Here is a 24,123-nt window from a genome sequence, read left to right as displayed (position 1 = left end):
TTTAGTATATTCGAATCAGAATAAAATAAAAAAAAAATCATTTGAGCATATCGTATATGTAATCTAAGGAATATATACCTCCCTTAAATAATAAAGGAGCAGAACAACTTACGAAAATGCAAATTATAATATTAAGTTATTGAGATATCGTCCTTAATTGAAGAATCTTAAAGAAGGATATAGTGATGAAACTACTAATAGTATCGGTGACAATTGTTTCAACACTATTAGAAATCGAACCTACAGGTGAAGCGGCGACTTCATACTTCCCTGTTTCGGTGAGCATAAAAACGAAATCGATGTTAAGAAAGTATTTGCTTTGTTCCGCAGCACGTAAATACTGACACTTTTACTGCAATGTGCATTAGTTTAACCACATCAAGTAAGGAAGAATTAATAGTGGCTCAAATTTCTTTAAACAACCAAGAGCAGACGAACAAGCTTGACATCGATCTGGGATTGTGCACGGAAAAATTACGACTATTGCCTCAATATGTTTTAATTATCTGGGCTGCCTTCTTTTATTTAATGAGGGAGCAATACAAATAGTAATGCATTCACATGATAAACAGATTATTAGATATTAGATACTCGTGAGAGCTGTCAAGCTCATAGTGAATCGTGTGATCAAGATTGAGCTTACAAGCCACTAATGCATAGCTTCTGTCGTATAACTGTGTGGTGTCTAACAATAAGTATTGAAACACTCTTATCGAGTTATCTTTTGTTTTTATAATACAAGCGATATCCTATTACACTTTAATGACTTAATGTCTTTTTAAAGATACTCCTTAAATAATCTTTCACTCCTTATAATTTTAACAGAAGTTTTTTTATTCACACTTTCTCAAAATTAAAATATATTCGAAAAGAACAGGAATAAAAAATTCATGAATATTAAATTATCATAAACTTAACTGATGAAAAAATAACCATTGTGATATCTAGCATCACATATTACAATGCTCATTATAATTTTACAATTATATTTATCAAAATAATCGATAATTCCAATAAAATCAAATTCAATCATCGATTTAAAATTTACCCATTCGTACATCGTATAGCTGTAGTCGCATTATTTATATTTTAGTTAAAAGCATACTTTTCAATTTTTATTCAGATTCAAATTTTAGACCAGGTTATGGATGATATAGGTATGACGGAAGAAGTTACACAGTTCAGAAGGCACATCCACCTTCTTACACAATTACTCAATGCTTTCTTAGTTCCCGCGGTACTATGTGGTACTTATATATTTGGAAGCCAAAGTGAGGGATCAACAACGGACATGTTTGTGAAAGGGGCGTCTAAGATGTTACTTATGTTGTATTTACTAGAACCGAGGCGCACTGTGTACGTTATGTTCAAGACGAGACATTTTAAAGATGATAATCATAGAAAAAGAAACTTGTATTTCGAAAAACGGGCATAACACGCAGCGATCGACGCGAAATTATTCTATATCATCTCCAATATCTATCGTTCAAAGACCCTCGGGCAAAATTGATTACATTCACATATATATTTGCATATTTTCTATTGTTAGACCTTTTTAGTACACGGTTGCAGGTACATCGCTACCACACAAAACATGATAGCCCATTTGTGGGAAATAGAAATGGACATAACAAGCGCATGAAATAGATTTTATAATAGTTGTTCCATACTATAACGCCTCATGCTAGCATCTTTTTTGCTTATTCGGTTGCTTTTTGTATCATTTATTTGTAAAATAACGAAAATTAAAGAACACGAATATCATGGTGGCCCTCTTAAGCTGACCTGCTATAACTTGATCACGCTGCTTTTCAGTGTCATTGATTATGACGTTATAACTTGTTAAGCCCCTAAAATGTCCGCGACAACACTTGGTTTAGTGTGTGTTTACCTTAAACTTAGAATATGTTTGCTATATAATTATAACAGCATGTATATAAAAGTTATGTATTTTTATTCCTTAAACAAAGACGCAACTATTTTATGCAAAAACAATTAGCATAATTTGAAGATTTAATCTAAAGCAACTTATTTATTTTCCGATAAAAGTGTCAGTAACAATTCGTTCGTTTGATTAATATATATGTATAAATTACGAGTACATTAAAATGCAGATGATGTCAAGGTAAGAGTTGAGAATACGGAAGATATGAAAGGGAATTTGGTTCAAACTACTGGATTGAGCATGGAAAAACTTATACTTTGTCATATACTGTGAATCTTTACACAACAAAGTGCTCTTGTATGATAAATGACAAAACCACATCATCATTTCTTGACATTGATCTCCCTAAAATAAACAAGTACTTCAAAAGTGATAATATATTTGAACTGAACACTTTTCTTGCTGAGGAAATTCAGAACGTACAAATATTGAGAAATGAAGGGGATTCCACCAGCAATGAGATTGAAACTGAAGACACTGAAATATCATTTAACGGAGCTCCTCTTGCAACATTTCCTTTTCAGAAAAGCAATATAAACAGTTAAAACATATTGAAAACTCAGATAACACATGTAGCATGTGTGTATACGGAAATGAGATGTGCGGATATGTGATTCAACGCTCAAATTGTTCGGCCTGGTGTCACTTTGAATGCACTAGGTTACTTGAGTATCAACTTTATGTTTATAAGACATCAACAAGAAAATACACAATTGAAAAATGCCCAAAATGTCCGGAAGAATACATAAGAATTGAAATGAAAGGTAACACTGAAAGAAAGACACTTAAATCAAAATCAACACAAACATCTAGGGGGGGGGGTAATCCTAAAAATATTAGCCAAGATCAAGAGGGAAATACAAAAACATCCAGTCAAATGTAGATTGCACACAAAACAAAGAAAAACTTAAAACAAGTAGCCAAAACATAATCACCGAAGTGGAAGATCTTGAAATATAGCACAATCATCAGGCAAAGAAGATCTCACAATTTATGTGTGAATCAGAGATTGAAAAAGAAAAACTTAAAAGTGAAATTGAGGTAAAAAAAGTTTAACTAACATGTCAGGAGTTTATTCTATAACAGAAGTTTAATGCGCATATATCAGTATATTTTAACTGCAGAGTATCCGTGACAGAACACATTTCATTCTTACTTAAAATTACTCAAGACCTTCAATATTACCGATGCTCTACATAAATTTGCAATAAACACAATGATGATGATGATGCATATACATATTTAGATTACATATTTTGTGTGTGTCTGCCCTATTCATATTCGCTTTAAACATTACTGTCCTTATTCATGTGTTGACATTCCTAAGTTCTTTATTCTATTGATGCATGAAACCATATAAAATTAGTCAAGTATACTGATTTTTGTGTACGTCTCTAAATTGTCATTTATGTGCAGGTCCCTAGTGCATATCGTACATAAAATGATGAAAAGTTCGGATATTTTCTAATTTATATTTCTACCTTCTTACTTCCTATATTATAATACAAAAATATTAAAATTCTTCAAAACTCCTTAATTATGTGTACGCCTCTAATATCTTTATTCTTATAATTTCAAAATTAATGTAACATTCTTCTTATATTTGTATTTCCTCATACGTTCTAATTTAATGAAAATTTACACACAAAAACATTTTTTTTTTATTCAGAAAAAAATGTGTCCGTACATAATTTTATATTCTAATGATACAAAATTATATATAATTTTTTAAATACTCTAAATTATTTGTTCGCCTCTAATTTATTATTTCTATAACTCACAAAATAATGTAAACCTCGAATACTTTATTTATTCATTTTGTTCTTAATTCATCAGAATTGTTTAGAAAACAATATTGATCAATGCTAATTATTATTGAATTTGATACTTGCAACATTTCTTCGTATATAATTCATTTTAATTATTATTCATTTAATATTTAACAGCGTAAAATTCTTCAAAACAATTCTTAAAAAATTCGTTGTCATGACGCCTTTTACTTTTTTATTTATAAATTTTGAAATTCCTCCCTGTTTGCCACAATTTATGAATACACTGACCGTTTTGCATGTCGCGTTGTTGTTGATATGTGGGTCCGTTATTTTCGAATAGTGGATTTTTTACTTCTCGGTCCGATCCAAGGTCGACGGCATCCATTTATAACTGTGTCGCATAGTTTGTGGAGAACGCAATAACATAAACGTAGACAAAGTCCATTTCTGTTTTCAAAACGATTAATTTCTGTTGATTTATTTCTAGTATAACGCTTTCCAATGTCCGAACAATAATCTGAACTACAAGTTGCATAGGGCGCAACGTCCGATGGCCGTCCCGCAATGACCACAAGTTGTATGATTTCTATCCGGCTTTGTGCGTGAGACTGATTTTATTAATACAGATATAAACAACGAAATGTTTTATTGTTACATGTGCAATTCTGATTGGCCGTGTGTAAACTCACGAGTCTGCAACGTAAATATGACGTATGCAACGGACACATAACGAATACATACGTTATTAACCGATGTTTGACGATCTTTGTGGTACATAAATATACAAGGATTCATCAAGTATGATACAAACCCGAAGTGTCCGAAACTTATTGACGTTTGATACCGCGAGGCAATTAAATGTTGATCTAGTGACTGCCTTTTGAAAAATGTTTGAAATTTGGTTTATTGCGTTGATACAAATTTCGAATATCATATTTATTCAATAATGCCCCAAATTGTTTGTTGCATTACAATGCTATTCACATTTAACCTCTCCATATATTGGTTATAAATTGATTCTAAAGATGAACATTTACAATCATTTATTGTCACAATGAAACCGAATATTCCATTCGATTGATTACTGCATGCAATTTACGTAATCAATAAATACCTGATACGTGGTTTACTAATTGAGTTCGCTGTTTCTTAACGATGTGCTGAAGTTACTCGAACTAGAGATACAATTGTTTATGTTCAGTGAATATTTTTCCGTCATAGTGAAAGTATGTATACCAAGATTGTGGATGGTCGTGCCAAAGATGCAACAAGAGGGCCATGATGGCCGTGCATCGCTCCACTGTTTTTTCTTTGCGTAAAAAACGTGTAATGCGCATGGGTTGAAATGTACTCAAGCATGTGACTTTCTCTTTCTATCCCTCGTCCCACTGGGCGCTTAAAGTTGGAAGGATGAGCATTTTTATATATGAAAAGTTACTACCGTGTTAACTAAACAGACAAAAAGGCCCGGGAATTGTTGCACAGGTCCTTTGCTTATAACGTAGGTACATTTATCTCTCCAAAAGATATTTTCGTTCTTTCTATTTCACATATTTTTAGATGCTGAAGATCAAATCTACGCATTTGATTTGAAACAGATTCACAAGACCCATAGGAATCAAAATTCCTTAACCCTTTACCAAACAACACATTTTGGACTTTCCCAATTTGAAAGAGGTTGCAAACGTCAATTGAATTAAAATGGAATATGAAGGAAATGATCAGGTAGGGTAGAAATAATTGTGATAAAAGGAGAAATTGCTCATCAACCCACACATCCCTAAGACCAACAAGCCTGAGAATATTATGATAATCTAAAGATTATTTCTTTATATTTATAAATGTATTTAATTAAGTAATACATTTGACTTCTAAGATCAATTCATAACTAATATTAAGAAAAGTATAAAATGGTCAGAAATATATATGGATTGTTGAGCAATTGACAATCATTTCAACAATTCATGATCAGACACGATTCACAAATGGAACAATGAATCATTAGTTATTAAAAAGCAGCATATACGATAGTTAAGAACATTGCACTTCATTAATTTCAACACCTTCTCTTCGATACAAAGTTTGAGTTTACCGTGCAGTATCATATATTGACTTTCCTTGAAATAATTATGTTCATGGTAGCTGTGTTATTAAAATCAATAATATATTATTAAACTGGTTTTAACACTATAAAAAAGACATGAAATTAACATGTCATCCAAAATATTTTAATCCGGATATATGGTCACTTTCGACATATTTAAATAAAACCCGACTTTTTTCAGTTTATAAGAAAAACATTCATAACACATGTTCTTACTTCAATGCCTTTGTAAGCAGTCACCATCTGACCTAAAATGGCACTAAATGACAGGGTTTTATCTCATGTTTACAAGATGTTGATGTTGTTTGTCACAGCCAAACAGCCGCAGTAATCTCCACTGGTAAACGTCATATGTTCAGTTTTGTGACCCCCTGGGCCGGGTCAAATTTGAGCCCAGGGGAATAATTTAAACAAATTTGGTAGAGGACTATAAGATATCACTACATACCAAATTTAGTAGCCCTAGGCTCTATAATTAAGAACAAGAAGATTTTTAAAGTTTGCACAAAAAAGGCCTTATTTAAGCATATGTTCATTTTTGTGACCCCTGGGGCAAGGTCAAATTTGTTCCTAGGGGCATAATTTGAACAAACTAAGTAAAGAACAATTAGATGTCACTACCTACCGAATTTGGTAGAAATAGGCCCAATGGTTATGGAAAACAAGATTTTTATAGTTTGCACAAAATGGGCCCGATATAAGCATATGTTCAATTTTGTGACCCCTGGGGAACGGTCAAATTTAATCTCAGGGGCTTAATTTGAACAAACTTGGTAGAGGACTATAAGATGTCATTACATACCAAATTTGGTAGCCCTATGCCATACGGTTATGGACAAGAAGATTTTTAAAGATTGCACAAAATAGGCCTTATATAAGCAAATTTTTTATTTTTTGACCCCCCCAGGGCAGGGTCAAATTTGACCCCAGGGGCATAATTTAAACAAACTTGGTAGAGGACTATTAGATGTCACTACATACCAAATTTGGTAGCCCTAGGCCCAATGGTTATGGACGAGAAGATTTTTAAAGTGTTCACAAAATAGGCCTTATATAAGCAAATTTTCAATTTTTTGACCCCCCGGGGTAGGGTCAAATTTGACCCCAGGGGCATAATTTGAACAAACTTGGTTAAGGACTATAAGATGTCACTACATACCAAATTTGGTAGCCCTTGGCCCAATGGTTATGGACAAGAAGATTTATAAAGTTTGCACAAAATAGGCCTTATATAAGCAAATGTTCAATTTTTTGACCCCCCGGGGCAGGGTCAAATTTGACCCCAGGGGCATAATTTGAACAAACTTGATATAGGACTATAAGATGTCACTACATACAAAATTTGGTAGCCCTAGGCCCAATGGTTATGGACAAGAAGATTTTTAAAGTTTGCACAAAATAGGCCTTATATAAGCAAATTTTCACTTTTTTAAAGCCCCGGGGCAGGGTCAAATTTGACCCCAGGGGCATAATTTGAACAAACTTGGTAGAGAAAAATAAGATGTCACTACATACCAAATTTGGTAGCCCTATGCCATACGGTTATGGACGAGAAGATTTTTAAAGTTTGCACAAATAGGCCTTATATAAGCAAATTTTCAATGTTTTGACCCCCCGGGGCAGGGTCAAATTTAACCCCAGGGGCATTATTTGAACAAACTTGGTAGAGGACTATAAGATGTCACTACATGGCAAATTTGGTAGCCCTAGACCCAATGGTAATGAACAAAAAGATTTTTAAAGTTTGCACAAATAGGCCTTATATAAGCAAATTTTCAATTTTTTAACCCCCCGGGGCAGTGTCAAATTTGACCCCAGGGGCATAATTTGAACAAACTTGGTAGAGGACAATAAGATGTCACTACATACCAAATTTGGTAGCCCTATGCCATACGGTTATGGACGAGAAGATTTTTAAAGTGTTCACAAAATAGGCCTTATATAAGCAAATTTTCAATTTTTTGACCCCCCGGGGTAGGGTCAAATTTGACCCCAGGGGCATAATTTGAACACACTTGGTAAAGGACTATAAGATGTCAATACATACCAAATTTGGTAGCCCTAGGCCTAATGGTTATGGACAAGAAGATTTATAAAGTTTGCACAAAATAGGCCTTATATAAGCAAATTTTCAATTTTTTGAATCCCCGGGGCAGGGTCAAATTTGACCCCAGAGGCATAATTTGAACAAATTTGAAAGAGGTTCATCACCGGAACATTCCTGAGAAATTTCATCAGATTTGGACCAGTAGTTTAGGAGAAGATGTTAAAAGAAAAAGTTAACGCACGCACGCACGGACGCACGCACGGACGCACACACGACGGACACAGGACCATGACATAAGCCCCGCTGGCCTTTGGCCAGTGGAGCTAACAAGGAATGTGTGCAGTTTTGGTACTTATTAAAACTCGGAAACACATACATTTTTAAAATTTATCTATTAGCATACAATGTCATGATCCGTCCACATGTAAGGCATTCAATGGATACATATATATTCAATGCATTAGCTACACTGACCATGATTTTTACATTTTATGTGTGAACAAAAGCAATCATTTGAATACAGCGGTTGCTATGGTAACTAATTGACATAAAATACATTAATTTCATTAAAATTGTTTAAATATCAGGAAAAAACTAAATATTTACGTTATTGTCAAATATATGATAAAACTGCTTATAGTCAATGATCTTTATTTCAACATGGTGTTTATTTAATACATAGTAACACAAAGAATCTAAGAAAATAGGTTGAGTTAAAGTGCAACATGTCGTCTTTTTTAGAAAAGATCTACATATTTTACAGTGTATTTATTTCAATCCATTTAAGACTTTGCACAACGTAAACATCATATATGTAATTTAATAGTGCCATACATATATGCTGGTAAAAATGTTAATGTACACTGTAATCAGCAGGGACAACCCGCTCGGTAAGATCTTCAGTACCTGAGTAATCAGTCGCAACTGCGTCTGTACTTTCCAGTGTAAGAGGCCCAATAAAAAAAATAATATACCAAAGTAAAACTATCATAATATTGACTTTTAGTATTTCCATAATATTATGTATATGGATATCAAGATACGAGTGCAAAATGCTCGTTACAGTTCTTATAAAATTAGGCAGTGAGTATTTATTTCGATATGTCATTTACAGGCTTCTGCGATATGCTGTACCGGATCATCAAAACGAGTGCGGAATCGCGGGTGTATGGCGGGACCAGCTCCAGTCCGTCATGAAATTCACCTGCGTCGGCGGACATATCGACGGCACATATTTCACGGCGGTCGGAAAAGCCGACGGATTCTATGAACTTTCGGGAAATACTTGAAGCCCGACAACGGCACGACAATCGTTGGCTGTGTTGTTTCCTTTAGCAACGACTTGTACGGAAATTCAAACTCCATGGCCGCATGATCCGGGATCCATTACGCTGACAACGGTACTTTGTACACCCACTGGCTGCTGACTCGTTTTCAACCAAGACCCAATCTCTGGATGACAACGACGGTAAACCATGATGACTTTGAGAGGGTTTGCTGATTAAAAGGAGCGTCTGCGAAAGAGACCGAGCATTGAATTTTTTGATATGCGAGGACAGTCAACCAAAAGACGACAGTCAATCACGGTTACTTAAAGATTCGCTTATTTAACAATGACTGCCCAATGTAGCAATTAATGTATGCTTTATTTTACCTTACGGTCCAAGACGATCGTTTCATTAAACTTTGAATAGTGATAAATGCATTGAAAATAAACATGTACTTGTACAAAATGGTATTTACTTGTATACAGCAGCTCATGTCCATCGTCTTTTGCAAATGTTCAAATGATTAAATCAATTTTGTCACATGAAAATCCAAAATATCACACGGTGCACGTATTCAATGAGAAACAATAAATAACTTGCAAAAGGTATACGCCGTTGATGTTATTTGTTTCTGTTGTTGAAGAACGATCGTAAATAAAATTAGAGAGTGTTATGTTATGTCGCTTATTTGTTCTGAACAATTCTTAGCCGTATTACATCCACATACATTTAAATGAATATGGACGAATTATACAAACTTTTCGGAGAGTCGTCTCCGATAATGTAAACTCCCAACGAAGACTAGTATTTGTGAAATCAAGCATGTTGGCGATTTTTTTCACCTCAAAAAAGGACAAAATCAGATATAAAAAAACTGCGCTTATCACACATGTTCATAATATTACTTTTTTATTTTAATAAAATGTTATCAAAATAGTCGTTATTTACCAGTTAACGGCTTCTTTAAAATATAAGCAACACTTTTTACATGGATTATTTTTCCCAATTGAGCCAGATAAAAAAAACTGCACTTATCACACATGTTCATAATATTTTTTTTTTATTTTAATAAAATGTTATCAAAATAGTCGTTATTTACCAGTTAACGGCTTCTTTAAAATATAAGCAACACTATTTAAATGGATTATTTTTCCCAATTGAGCCAGTTTTGCGATTAATTTTTTTTCTCAAAATGGGGTTTTTCACGACGCGAAATTCCCAAAATTCCAGTGTGGCGTTTTCCCAAAATAGAGCGGAAAAGGCCTGAATGTATGCAGTTGTTACAAGATGTGCTATTCTAAGGTGGGATCTTGTAATATGTGTTCAAAAACTATTTAAGAGGTTATTCACTGCTTACATTTAGTTTGTGATATGTAAACAGCCACTGCAGGTTTTCGTAGTTTATCCTAATTGTTATTGTAAGGTACTGCAGATAGAAACTAAATACATGGATGCATATCATGCTATAGGGTTAAGTTGTAATATCAGATCTGACCCAAAAAATATGATTATTAATTTCATTGTCCACACATTTTGGGCAAGTTGGGTCAACATCACTGTTGCTAAATATAGAAAACAGTGCTGCTGGATAGCTTAAGTGTAAGATGGAAATATTTTGAAGACTTCATTAAGGGGCAGTGGGGTCGTGGTAAGGTCAGTGTTACTCAAAAACAGAAAGACCCTTTCTGCATTAGGTTGAGTTAGGATGAAGATGCTGTGATGACATTTTGTGTGTAGTTAAAGGGGCCTTTTCACAGATTTTGGCATTTTTTAACTTATTCATTAAATGCTTTATATCGATAAATGTAAACATTGGATCGTAAAAGCTCCAGTAAAAAAATCCATAATAAAATTAAAAAAAGGGAAAGAACATTGCCCGGACCAGGTTTCGAACCAGTGACCCCTGGAGTCCTGCCAGAGTCCTGAAGTAAAAACGCTTTAGCCTACTGAGCTATTCCGCCGAGTACATATATTTGAAGTATTTTATACATTATATAAGCAATCTTCGTAGTTTCACAAAATTTAACGACAACAACAGAACTCTCCAAATTATTCAACCGTTTCGCGTTGCAAAGCTTTATAATTTTTAGGTTTTAAAATCGTCAAAAGATGCATATAATGGCTATATTAGACCATGGTAAATGTTCAGTATTACTGTTTCCTCACAAATATCATAACTAAAACGAAAATTTGCGAATCTGAAACAACTTTTTTCAATTTTGTCAATTTACCAAAGCGTGAAAAGATCCCTTTAAGCTTCATGCAGGTATAGGTTGGGATTGCATTTAGGGCCAGTCAAGTCAAGGCCACTGTTCTTAAAATAGACTGGGCTAGCAAGCTCAGCTGGTAGAGGGCTGGACTACAAATTTGACAATGGCAGATTCAAACCCCAGGCCGGACACATCTGGTGTGTGGAGTGTTCTGAGTTCGTGAAATCCTTTCTACAGCCTTTCTCTCCAACCTCTAATTCAAGTATGGTAAAAAGCAGCAAACACAACATTAAACAAAACAAACAAAAACAAACTAAAATTGGCAAAGAGTTTATATTCAATATCTTGAGGAAGGTTTTGTGCTCATTGTGTTTGTATGTTGCTTACATGCAAACCTATTTTGGGGTTGCATTGGGGCCTTCTGGTCATGGTAATTGATTCATAAAATATACAACGCGCTGCTGTTCAGTATTTTTAGTTAAGATGGAGGTATTGTGTTGAAATTGGGTGTTTATGTAGTTAACATGCATACCTAGTTTTCGTATGCACAGGCAGGATTTTAATTAATTGGTAAAATGCTTAAAAACCTGTCTTCAAGGCGTTGCCTCGTTTCTGGTTCTGTTATAATATTGCTAACATTAGTTTGCATCTTATTAATATTACGTTATTTGCCATTGAAAGTTTTGCTCAGTTTTATATTGACTTTGTAAAACCCTTGAATGTCTTGTATTTTTGCTTGTAAGAAAAGCATCATATGTTTTGAATTGTTAAGAGAGTAAATTATACATTGAACTCTGATAATCAGTATTTTTGTATTTACTGTACTGTTTTAATAGTGTGTAAGCAAAGATGAAGCCTTATTTAAGAATGAAATGGCAGACCATCACTCGGCTGTGTAATTGAGAAAATGTGAGGGTTTTAATTGTCCCCTTCCAGTTTCACCGGAGGGGTCTTATGGTTTGCTGTATGTGTGTCTGTCCGTGAGTCTGTGAGTCTGTGACACTTTTCTGGATCCTGCGATAACTTTAAAAGTTCTTAATATTTTTTCACGAAACTTGAAACACGATTAGATGGCAATGTGGACATTATATAACATCATTTTATTTTGTTCCTACATCAAAAATTCTGGTTGCTATGGCAACAAAAAAATAATTCTGACAATGGTGGAGCCGGTAGGGGACATATATTGCTTGGCAATAGTCTTGTTTATACTATATTGTACCAATATATGTGCCTTGTATATGCCTTGTTATAATGTTTCAACTTTTAATATTTCCATTAAATAACCAGATATGTGAAATGACAAATTGAAAGTTTGATTGTTTTGATAAGGTTTCTTTATGTTCATATTGTTTAAGCTTGAAACAATAAGTCAAAGAACAAGGTCTCTGTTTTGTTCATGTTCTTTCATAAGTTAGGTTAATTTGACTTTAAACTAGTTCAGTTGTGTATGTTTAAATATTGCTGCTGTTAATTTATTTTTATCTTAAAGATTATTTCATTTTTCAATGTGTGTATTGATACATTATTGTTTATGAATGTAAATGGATAAAACACTTGTTACCTGATTATTGTGTGGTTATCACAATCAAAAATTAACCACATATATGTTTGGTTTAACAATATTCTTTACAATTGATAAAAAAAATGTGTGAAACATGTACATACACTCTTATAATTTATATGTGTGCTGGCATTGAAAAAATGATATAACAGTTATGGTTAATAGTGTCTGATTTTGCACTGAATTTCTGGTGCCAGTAATGCAGTTTAGTTTAATGCGTTCTGAGTTTTTTGTTTAAATTCATCTTCTCAGAAGTAAAAAAAAAAATACCTGTACTGTGTAATCCTTGAACTGTGTTTACTTTAAAACTCCGTCCAACTATTTATTTTATTGCATATGTATTTATGTATTTAAAACCCATACCTTATCCACGTTTAATAAAGTTCATATGCTATTTTTTACTGCTGTTAAATGGATTTATTTACTGATCCAGTGAACATAGACTTGCTCCCAAATGAGATTTAGGGTTACGGTTTTCAAAACCCTATTAATTTCCATGTACAAGCAAAGCTGAAAATAATTTAAATTGCATACCGTATCTACTCTTATTATCTAATCAAAATTACCATTAGTCCATAAAATGGATCAACGTTGTACCTAATAATGAGAATGGTTTTTCAAAAGAAGTGTAGACCGGATTTCAACTTTTTTATGCATGATGTAAGCCCCAAATGTATTGAACATTTTTTGTATTTCAAAATCTACAGTGGTATGTAAATTGATTGTTTCTAAATTGTATTGTAATATTTTGCCATGTTATATGTTGGCTTTCATATTGCTGTGTACTCTACCTGATCTGTTGTATCTGTTAACAGCTTGTTTACTGTTCATTGCACTGTCCACTTGTTTTGTGATAATTGATCTTGCATTCCGAGTTTTACTTTAAGAAATAAAAGTTTATGAATGACTGATGTTTTCTGTTAAATCGCAATGTTTTATTGCAAATCTTTGGCTTTACTTATAAGTGTGTCTCTTTATACAATGTGCATAGAACGGATATATACTCCAGGTAAAGGACGTTGCCAATACCCTTCCCAAAATAAAATACGCTTTTTACCAAAATACTCTTAAAAAAGTGTATTTTTTCTGCGCTTTTTACTAAAAGTGTATTAAAAGTGTATTAATTCTGCACCTTTTTCATTAGTAAGTGCACTAAAGTGCATTTTTTCTGTATCTTCATTTTCTTCAAGCGTATTTTTCTGTACTTTTTTATCTAAGAAGTGTATCTTTTTCAAAACAAGTGTATCTTTTGTAGACAAAGCGTATCTTTTTATGCAAGAAGTGCATTTTTGTGCATTTAAGTGTATCTTCTTATTTGTCAAAAATACGCTTTCTGTACAAGTGTATCTTCTTAAAAATAAGTATAACTCTAATATTCTGTGTATTTTTAATCATTTGACTTAATCAGAACACTATAGAAAATAACTGAAGTTAAAGGACAGCAATGTCTTTAATAGCAGGCTTGTACTGAATTATTTCTTATCTTCACATTATATTAATGGTCTTATTGTTGAAATTTGTCTGCTCATAAAATTAAACAACCCACATAAGTGGTTTTTTTTAAGTTTATTCAAAACATGTAATACGCAATATATCACTATCTATTTTGTATCTGTCTGTCTATTCTAATCAATATTAAAAAATATCTGGTTAAATAACAATTATGAATTAAGTCAATAAATAACACTTTCCAGTAAATTGAAATAAGTGTAAATGTTCTGTCAAATACAAATATGTTTAAAAGCAATATTTTCAACTGTTGCCATTCACATTCAGTTTCATATGATACCATCATATCCATTTTCTTAATTTGCAATAAAATAATAAGATGCCAAACACGACCTGTGTTACATAAACAGTCAACAAAATAACAAGACAATACCTAAAAACACCCCTTTTCACACCACTAACAATAAACAGATAACAATCTGTCAGGCATTCAGAGTTAAACAGGGTACTGATTATCTAGGGGCAGATAAGGCTACTGATAGGGGTTGCCCAGACATAAGGCTGGAATGAGGTATAAGACTTTTGATTGGTTCAAATTTTTGCACAGGAAATTATTTGAAAACAACAACTTTTGAAAAACAAGCTGGTTTCAGCAATTGAATATTGAGCTAAATTAAACATTGAGACTTATAATTGTTCTGTAAAATGTATTGAAATACTGTCAGCATGAAGTTGTGTGTGATGAAAACAATGTGATTTTTACTACAATTTGGAAATCAACAATAAGTTTGTTGGAAAAGAGGTCCTATTTTTTTGGAATACTGAAGAACAGTTTTAACAGGTTTGTATTGTCATTTCTTCATCCTTTTTTTATTTAGTTTATTAAATTAATTATGATCATTATTATATTAATGTATTGTCACTGGGAAATGTAAATTGATAAGTTAATGTATTGCAATTTAAAGGAAAAACAACACAATTTGAAGCAAATATAGATAAACATACACATGAAAAAGTGTAAATGTTTTGTACAGTTAATTGTTGTGGTTGTGTTTTATGATTATTGTCATCTTTATTGTTATTTATAGATATTTCTGGTTATTACTGAACAGATTTCTTTCCCTCATATTTTAATGTTGAAGGTTAAACTCTTGCCCCAAGAGCAAAAGGGGTTATCATACTACCTGATGTATGGACTTTTACACCAGGCTTTTACCCTGCACGAGCTGGCCAACTTGAGGGGAACTGAAGTGGGCAAACGTCGCCCTGTCCTTGAACAAGAAAGCTGGATTTGTTGAGAGGTAAAACTATACAGGTTAATGCATTTTAAAAGCGTCACAATTCTGACCAATGTGACAAATATTTTTAGAGTTTGAAATGTGATGAAAGTAAATTACAAGCTTTGGAAAATTACCAATTGTTAATATTTTTTCAAAACTCCTTTTCTTTTTTGGTTCCAGAGTATCATTAAAGCTGAAATCCAGCATGAAAACCAGGGAGGTGAAGGCCATCGCACAGGCCATGTGCTGACTATTCACTCCCCACCAGCTTGTGACTTGCTCCATGAAGGGAGCAACAACTACAACGGGGTCACCAAGACCAAGCCTCCCCGCTGCTGAGAGAAATGCAATCATTGATTCTTTTTCTTCATCATAAAAATTTGAAGTACCAGTTACCCGTATAGAAATTCAATACACAACCTACAAATATTTTTCAGATCACTTACTGTTTACAGTCGCATAAATGATCATTATATTACATCATATGTGAAAAGGGGGAGTTTTTATTATCCAAGTGACAGTTAACAATGTTTTTTTTTTATTTATGAAGACAGGGATTGAAAAACTTTGTCTGTGTCTCTAGTCACTGTCTCCAGGACAATCAGTTCTAAACTCATTTGTGTTGACTTCCTTAAAATGCAAATATTTAACCTCTTTTTCTGGCTAGAGTAATTTCTATTTAAGAACAGATTTTTTTTGGCATGTTTTTAAAATGAATAGTCTATTATATTTTTTCAGATGTCATAGCCAAAACCTTTGACAAGCCTCTGGTGGATGTTGAAGAAAAGATGAGAGGTTGTTTAAGGCGTCTGCGGCTGATGCACAAGTAGACTTTAGTCTTTGTAAATAAAATGTGCTGTTAAAATGATTATTTAACCTTTGTAAAAATGCCTGATTGTATGCTGTGATTTCGTTGAAGTGCATCTTTATCTATCTTAAAAATACTCGTTTTAAAAAGATACACTTGAGTGAATTTTAAGTGCACTAATACGCTTAAAAATACACTTGAGCGTATTTTTTATAAAATACACTTGAGTGTATTTTAAGTGCACTAATACGCTTAAAAATACACTTGAGCGTGTTTTTTTTATAAAATACACTTAAGTGTATTTTAAGTGCATTAATACGCTTAAAAATACACTTGAGCGTATTTTTTTATAAAATACAGTTGAGTGTATTTTAAGTGCACTAATACGCTTAAAAATACGCTTGAGCGTATTTTTTTATAAAATACACTTGAGTGTATTTTAAGTGCACTAATACACTCAAAAATACGCTTGAGCGTATTTTTTAGTATAAAAAAAAATACACATGAGTGTATTAATGCACTTAATTAACGCAGTTAAAATGCACTTAAATACACTTGAAGTGCAGTTTCTGGGGAACAAATAAAACTGAAGCGTATTAGTGCACTTTAGTACACTTAAATACACTTAAAAATACACTTAAGCGCATTAATACACTTGAAAAGTGTATTTTTTTAGTGAAAAAAGCAAAACACACTTTTTTGCACAGAAAAATGCACTTGGTAAAGTGAATCATACGGTGCCAATACCGCTGCGTTTTATGCGCATTAAATGCGCATTAAATGCGCATTTTACACGCTTTTTCGGGAAGGGTAATTCTTCACGAGGTTCTTCGTTCTCAAGGCATCGATGGTTTGTATACAGTACAGCCAAAGCGGAACAAACGTATTTCGCGATCCGCGGCGGCAAGGCGAAACGAGTCAATGAAAGTCGTTGAAGCCGCGTCAGTATGCGGCGGCAAGTCGCATTTCGCCGCGAAACTTCGCATCTGTCCGCCGAGGCATTCCGCGATCCGCGACATGATGCCGAGTCGATGCGCATCATGAAATAAAAAATCTTTTTAAAAATATTAGTTACATGTAGTTAACAAATTTTGAAAGAACAATTATAATAATAATTAAAATCATAATATATTTATTGTGCGCGGATTGTATTAGCATATACATGTAAGCATGGTTAATGTGTCTGGCCAATTAAGTTTGTTTCCCGCCCGTAGTGTATGTATTTCACACATAAACAAGGTCACGTAATTATGTTTTCGCACATACATGTGGTCAAAGCTCCAGCATATGGTGGATTTATAAATTAATTGCATGTTGATTCTGCTATTATATTTTAGCTGAGAAAATTAGCAGTTTGAAGCCACATCAATAATCAAGACGGTGACGACGTATTTGTTGTTTTGTTAATTATCAGCTTATTATAACTATTGTTTGAATATGCGTATATAAATACGTTTTATTTTGCTCATATTATACAGTTAATATCGCTACTAATTACCCGATAATCCCGTATATTCCAGTTTTAAAGTAAATGCTAGTAAATATTTACGATACACAAACATTCTCGATATTTCCTTAAGTATCAAATACATTTTGGCATTTGTTACTATTTATAGATGATGAAATAACGTCTAATCGGGGCGGTTTTTTTCCACTGAACACGCGATTTACGCCTGACGTGATGTTCATGTATTTATACAAAACAAAATACACCCAAACTTTCCAAACGACGTTCTACATGTCTGCATAATTTTCGCGCGCATTTTATGAAACAAAGGATATTTTAGCAGTGTTTATTTGACGCTAGAATTTGCCAAAGGACGCGTTAGCATTAAAATTCGGAAGTGTGTTTCGGATTACAAATTTAATTATAATAATCGAACGAAATATAAACAGCTGCGCGTAATTAAATCTACGCTACACATACATGTATGTACATGTAGGTGGATATCTTTTCACTCGATCCGCCGCGTACGTATGCGGCGGATTTACTCCGCGAAAGTACGCGAGGTTAATACAGACTCGGCGTCGTTGCGCGGATCGATGCCGAGTGCCACGGCGATACGACGCGTGAACACACGATTCGGCCGCCGCGGACTAATAATCTGGCCGTGGCGTAGCCGCGGATTATGTTTGTGCCGCTTTGGCTGTATATTCTGTCCTATGGTTATTGATCTATTGTATAAACCATTTAAACACTTGTATGAGATTGAAATACAGTTCAACTTTTCCCGTATTCAATAACCGTGAAAGCAGTAATCCGCCGATTTCCGACATGTATGTTGGTTTCTTGTTCAAGGCCGCTTCCCCATTCCACTTTCTGCCGCGGCTCAATGTCTATTGAAGCCGCTTTCAATATCTTATTGAGCTCGCGATGGGAAATATAATTGCAACCACAGACCAATGTCTATTGCAGCTGTGGTTTCAATATAATTGCAATCGCAGACGCATGTCTATTTTAGCCATGGTCCCAATATAAGTGCAGTTGCGGACCCATGTCTATTGTAGCCGGGGCCCCAATACATGTATAAGGAAAAATGCCTCGCCCTGGCGGTCATGTTTTTTAACCAACCGGCATCATTTTCGAACTAGTCCAATAATTTATTGGGATGAATCTTCTGACCAAGTTTCATGAAGATGAGACAATAAATGTGGCCTCTAGTGTGTTAACAAGATTTCACTATAGCCATATTTAGCCTTATAAGAAAAAATGCCCCGCCCCTTGGCAGCCATGTTTTTCAAGCAAACCTAACCATTTTCGAACTCATCCAAGATATTTCATGAATATTTGACAATAAGTGTGGCCTCTGGAGAGTTAACAAGGCAAATGTTGACGCTGCACAACGGACAAAAGGCGATCACAAAAGCTCATCATGAGCACGTTGTGCTCAGGTGAGCTAACAAGTAAAAACGATAGAATTAAAAAATGTGCCTGCCCTTAAGCTAGAACCTGGGACCACTAAAATGAATAGATAACGTGCTTCCATTACAAAACGCAGGTTTTGATATTGAATGGTTGTTTGTCCATTATAAATGCAAATGTAAAGAATAACGCATAACACGTGCTTTTTTAACGATATTTCCGATTTTGATTTATGACTTATCAATAAAAGAACAAATATTCTTAACATATGTTTCAGACAGGAGTGTTATTTTGCTTGTTTGAATATAATGCATGTAGTTGTTTTTGAATCCAGGACGTATCTTTTAAAATTGTCTTTCAGCCATGTTAAAAAGTCTCTTTAAATATATATGACAGCATGCATGCAATAAAAGGTAAAATAATAAGTACACATATAAACAGTATGCAAGTGTGATTCGCCGAAAATGAGTTGAAAGTGTGTAAATCAAGTTTATGAGGTTCTTCCGCGCATAAGGCTGCATTATGTAAGACCCTGAGTGTGTGCCAGAACTCCTACCTTATTTATTTAGGAAACTCACATAAGTTGGGAAAAAAAAAGTTAAATAACACTAGCTGTCATGGCCCCTGAAAACTTCTGGGTCAGTTTGTACTATAATTTGCCTGGCCTGTTAAATTGCGTGGAATAGATTGGTAGCTGTAGCATGCATATTTGGCATATGGACACTTTTGGTAACTTTTTGCAAACTAGTATGCCAAGGTGATCATAATGATTTGAATGAAGAGTAGCAGATCACAAGAGGTCCCCAAACAGTGTTGTTTTCTTGAGTTGTTTTATGAGGAGTAGCAGATCACAAGAGGTCCTCAAACAGTGTTTGTTGTTTTGTTGAGTTGTTTTATGAGGAGTAGCAGATCACAAGAGGTCCTCAAACAGTGTTTGTTGCATTGTTTAGTTGTTTTATGAGGAGTAGCAGATCACAAGAGGTCCCCAAACAGTGTTTGTTGCATTGTTTAGTTGTTTTATGAGGAGTAGCAGATCACAAGAGGTCCTCAAACAGTGTTTGTTGCTTTGTTTATTGTTTTATGAGGAGTAGCAGATCACAAGAGGTCCTCAAACAGTGTTTGTTGCTTTGTTTAGTTGTTTTATGAGGAGTAGCAGATCACAAGAGGTCCTCAAACAGTGTTTGTTGCTTTGTTTAGTTGTTTTATGAGGAGTAGCAGATCACAAGAGGTCCTCAAACAGTGTTTGTTGCTTTGTTTAGTTGTTTTATGAGGAGTAGCAGATCACAAGAGGTCCTCAAACAGTGTTTGTTGCTGTGTTTAGTTGTTTTATGAGGAGTAGCAGATCACATGAGGTCCCCAAACAGTGTTTGTTGTTTTGTTTAGTTGTTTTATGAGGAGTAGCAGATCACATGATGTCCTCAAACAGTGTTTGTTGTTTTGTTTAGTTGTTTTATGGCCGTTTTCAAAAAGTATTTCATTAATATCATGGTTTGTTAACCCTTTGCATGCTGTGAAATATGTCGTCTGCTAAAATGTCGTCTGCTAAATTTCTAAAATTAGCATTTTCTTCGATTTTTTTTCAAAAGAAAACTATCAGAATAGCAAACAGTTTGGATCCTGATGAGATGCCACGTTCTGTGGCGTCTCATCTGGATCCAAACTGTTTGCAAAGGCCTTCAAAATCCGGTTTCAGCGTTCAAAGGGTTAACAAACTCAACACTTTTTTTCCTGGGCTAGCTGGTTTACCAGTACTACGGAACATAAGTATTTATATATGTGCATTGTATTATATGCACACCAGGGCTTATCATTAACCTAAAAACCAACTTGCCCTTCCGGGCAAGTACATGTACTTAGTAAATCTACTTACCCTGAACGTAAAGCCTTTTGCCCAAACATGAAATATCACATTAACTGTTAACCTCATATTTTTTAATAAAAATCAAAATGATACACCACAAAACCTATTTTATTTTTGCACATTTAACAAAATGATTACAGCAATTAAAGTCTAATTAAAGTTTAAATTAAATGCTTTGGTCTTTTTTGCACTTGCCCAGGCGGACAACTAGATTATAAAGTAACTTGCCTGGACCCAACATTTCATTGCCAGGGGCAATAGGACAACCGTTAATGTTGAGCCCTGCACACTATCGAGCTCAAATAAAACACGAGACAAAACGCACGGTTGCAAACCAAAGTACTTTATTGGAGATTTTAAAAGGTAACTTACACAATATTACATAAACAAGAATAAACGCCTCATTTAAATTTATACGTAAAAAAAACATGCAAAAGAAGAAAAACACTATATGATCTTGACACATTTGATAGACAATTACATAACACAAATACCATTGGCAAAACCATTATGAAAAGTGAAATCATTCAAAGCAAGTGTAAAAAGACATTATCCATAAACATCTTGATGGAATAATCCTAAGAGCGTGAGTATAACACGTAGAACACAATGAAAAAAAACTTGAACAAATATTTAGCAAACCTTGAAAAAGGTAAGAATGAACAAGGCAATTATCTACATGTCATAAATGACATTCAAGTAATCAACAAAACACCTATTACTGAAAGGCAATGCTTATGTTATGCAAACCCCTATAAACGGAAGCGAGTTTAAACTAACCCAAATTTAAGTACTCCGCCATCTGCTCTCAATGATAATAAAAGCTCTTTATCTAAATAAGATAAACAAGAGATGTGTTCGTCAGAAACACAATGCCTCCTATTGCGCCACTTTGAATTTTTTTTTATTTTTTTTTGGACCTTTGACCTTGAAGAATGGCCTTGACCTTGAATTCCCCATCACTCAAAATGTGCAGCTTCATGAGAATGCTGCTTTGATTTTTTTTTTGACCTTTGACCTTGAAGGATGACCTTGACCTTGAACTTCCACCACTCAAAGTGTGCAGCTTCATGAGATACACATGCATGCCAAATATCAAGTTGCTATATTCAATATTGAAAAAGTGATGGCCAATGTTGAAGTTTTCGGACAGACAGACGCCATATATTTGACATTTGACTTTGAAGGATGACCTTGACCTTCACCTTTCCCCACTCAAAATGTTCAGCTCCATGAGATACACATGCATGCCAAATATCAAGTTGTTATCTTCAATAGTGAAAAAGTTATGGCCAATGTTAAAGTTTTTGGACGGACAAACAGACACCATATATTAGACATTTGACCTTGAAGGATGACCTTCACCTTCACCTTTCACCACTCAAAATGTGCAGCTCCATGAGATGCACATGCATGCCAAATATCAAGTTGCTTTCTTCAATATTGAAAAAGTTATGGCCAAGGTAAAAGTTTTCGGATTGACAGACGCCATATATTTGACATTTGAAGGATGTCCTTGACCTTCACCTTTCACCACTCAAAATGCTCAGCTCCATGAGATACACATGCATGCCAAATATCAAGTTGCTATCTTCAATAGTGAAAAAGTTATGGCCAATGTTAAAGTTTTTTCGGACGGACGGACAGACTGACATACTGACTGACATACTGACTGACGGACAGTTCAACTGCTATATGCCACCCTACCGGGGGCATAAAAAGTATCTCTTTAAATGCAAATTACATTGTATGAATAGTGTTTTATCCAGGCCGTTTTAGCGTGGCGCGGCGCCACGCCGCTTTTTTGAAGCGCCTCGCTGCCCCTTTCAAAGCAAATCAGCGCCACACTGCCCTTTTCAAAGGCCGCCGCCCTGTTTTCCACCGTGCGCGACCTTATTGATAACATCTTAATTGCCTTCATAATGAAACTCATGTGATATATGAACAACAGTACGCCATTTTTCCAAAGTGAAGTGTATAGTGAATTATGCGACGGAGATTTTAAAATTGAAGATGGGCAAAGCAGGTAAGGAGATGTGTGCGCATCAGTCACTGTTCATATTAAATTGTAAAAACCAATGGACAAGTAAATACAAATTTAAATTGAATGCAGCTCTAACAAAGCAATGATTTATTGTGTCATAAAGTCATGTAAAATAACGTACGTCACTTGGTCTCTACTGGTTTCAGAGATTTTGTTATATGTTAATGATTAAGCTCTTGCTTCTCTTATATTCTTGTTTATCCTCGTGTGCTCTTCAAGTTTTCAAGGGACATGGATAACCACACACCTAACAACCTTTAGAGTCTTAATTCCATGGATAACCACACAACTAACACTTTTGTAAGTCTTCCTCCCATGGATACATGGATAACCACACACCTAACACTATTTAAAGTCTTCCTCCCTAAGATACATGGATAACCACACGCATAAAACTTTTAAACATCTTCCTCCCAAAGATACATGGATAGCCCCACACCTCCTGTATGTATCCTCATGCGTTTCTTCAAATTATCACTATGGTCACTATGGTACAACCAAATATGTTTCTTTGTGTGTTTCTTCATGCAATCACTCTGGATACATGCATAACCACACACCTAACACTTGTACGGTCTCTCGCCTGTATGTATCATCATGTGTGTCTTCAATGACCTACTTTGTTGACACACAAAATCACACACCCCACACTTGTATGGTCTCTCTAATGTATGTATCCTCATCATGTGTGTCTTCAAATTACCACTTTGTTTACATGCATAATCACACTCCTCACACTTGTACGGTCTCTCGCCTGTATGTATCCTCATGTGTGTCTTCAATGACCTACTTTGTTGACACGCAAAATCACACACCCCACACTTGTATGGTCTCTCTAATGTATGTATCCTCATCATGTGTATCTTCAAATTACCACTTTGTTTACATGCATAATCACACTCCTCACA

The 24,123-nt window shown here is 34.4% G+C and overlaps 1 protein-coding gene across 12 annotated transcripts in view; it reads right to left on the bottom strand.

Moving 5' to 3' along the window:
• Positions 1-24,123, bottom strand: part of LOC127837992 (zinc finger protein 729-like) — a 462,677-nt gene that overhangs the window by 335,926 nt on the left and 102,628 nt on the right. The gene's annotated exons all lie outside the window — the stretch shown is intronic.

Source organism: Dreissena polymorpha, chromosome 7 (assembly GCF_020536995.1).
Source record: "Dreissena polymorpha isolate Duluth1 chromosome 7, UMN_Dpol_1.0, whole genome shotgun sequence".
Lineage (NCBI taxonomy): Eukaryota > Metazoa > Mollusca > Bivalvia > Myida > Dreissenidae > Dreissena > Dreissena polymorpha.
This window is presented reverse-complemented; position numbering and strand designations above follow the sequence as displayed.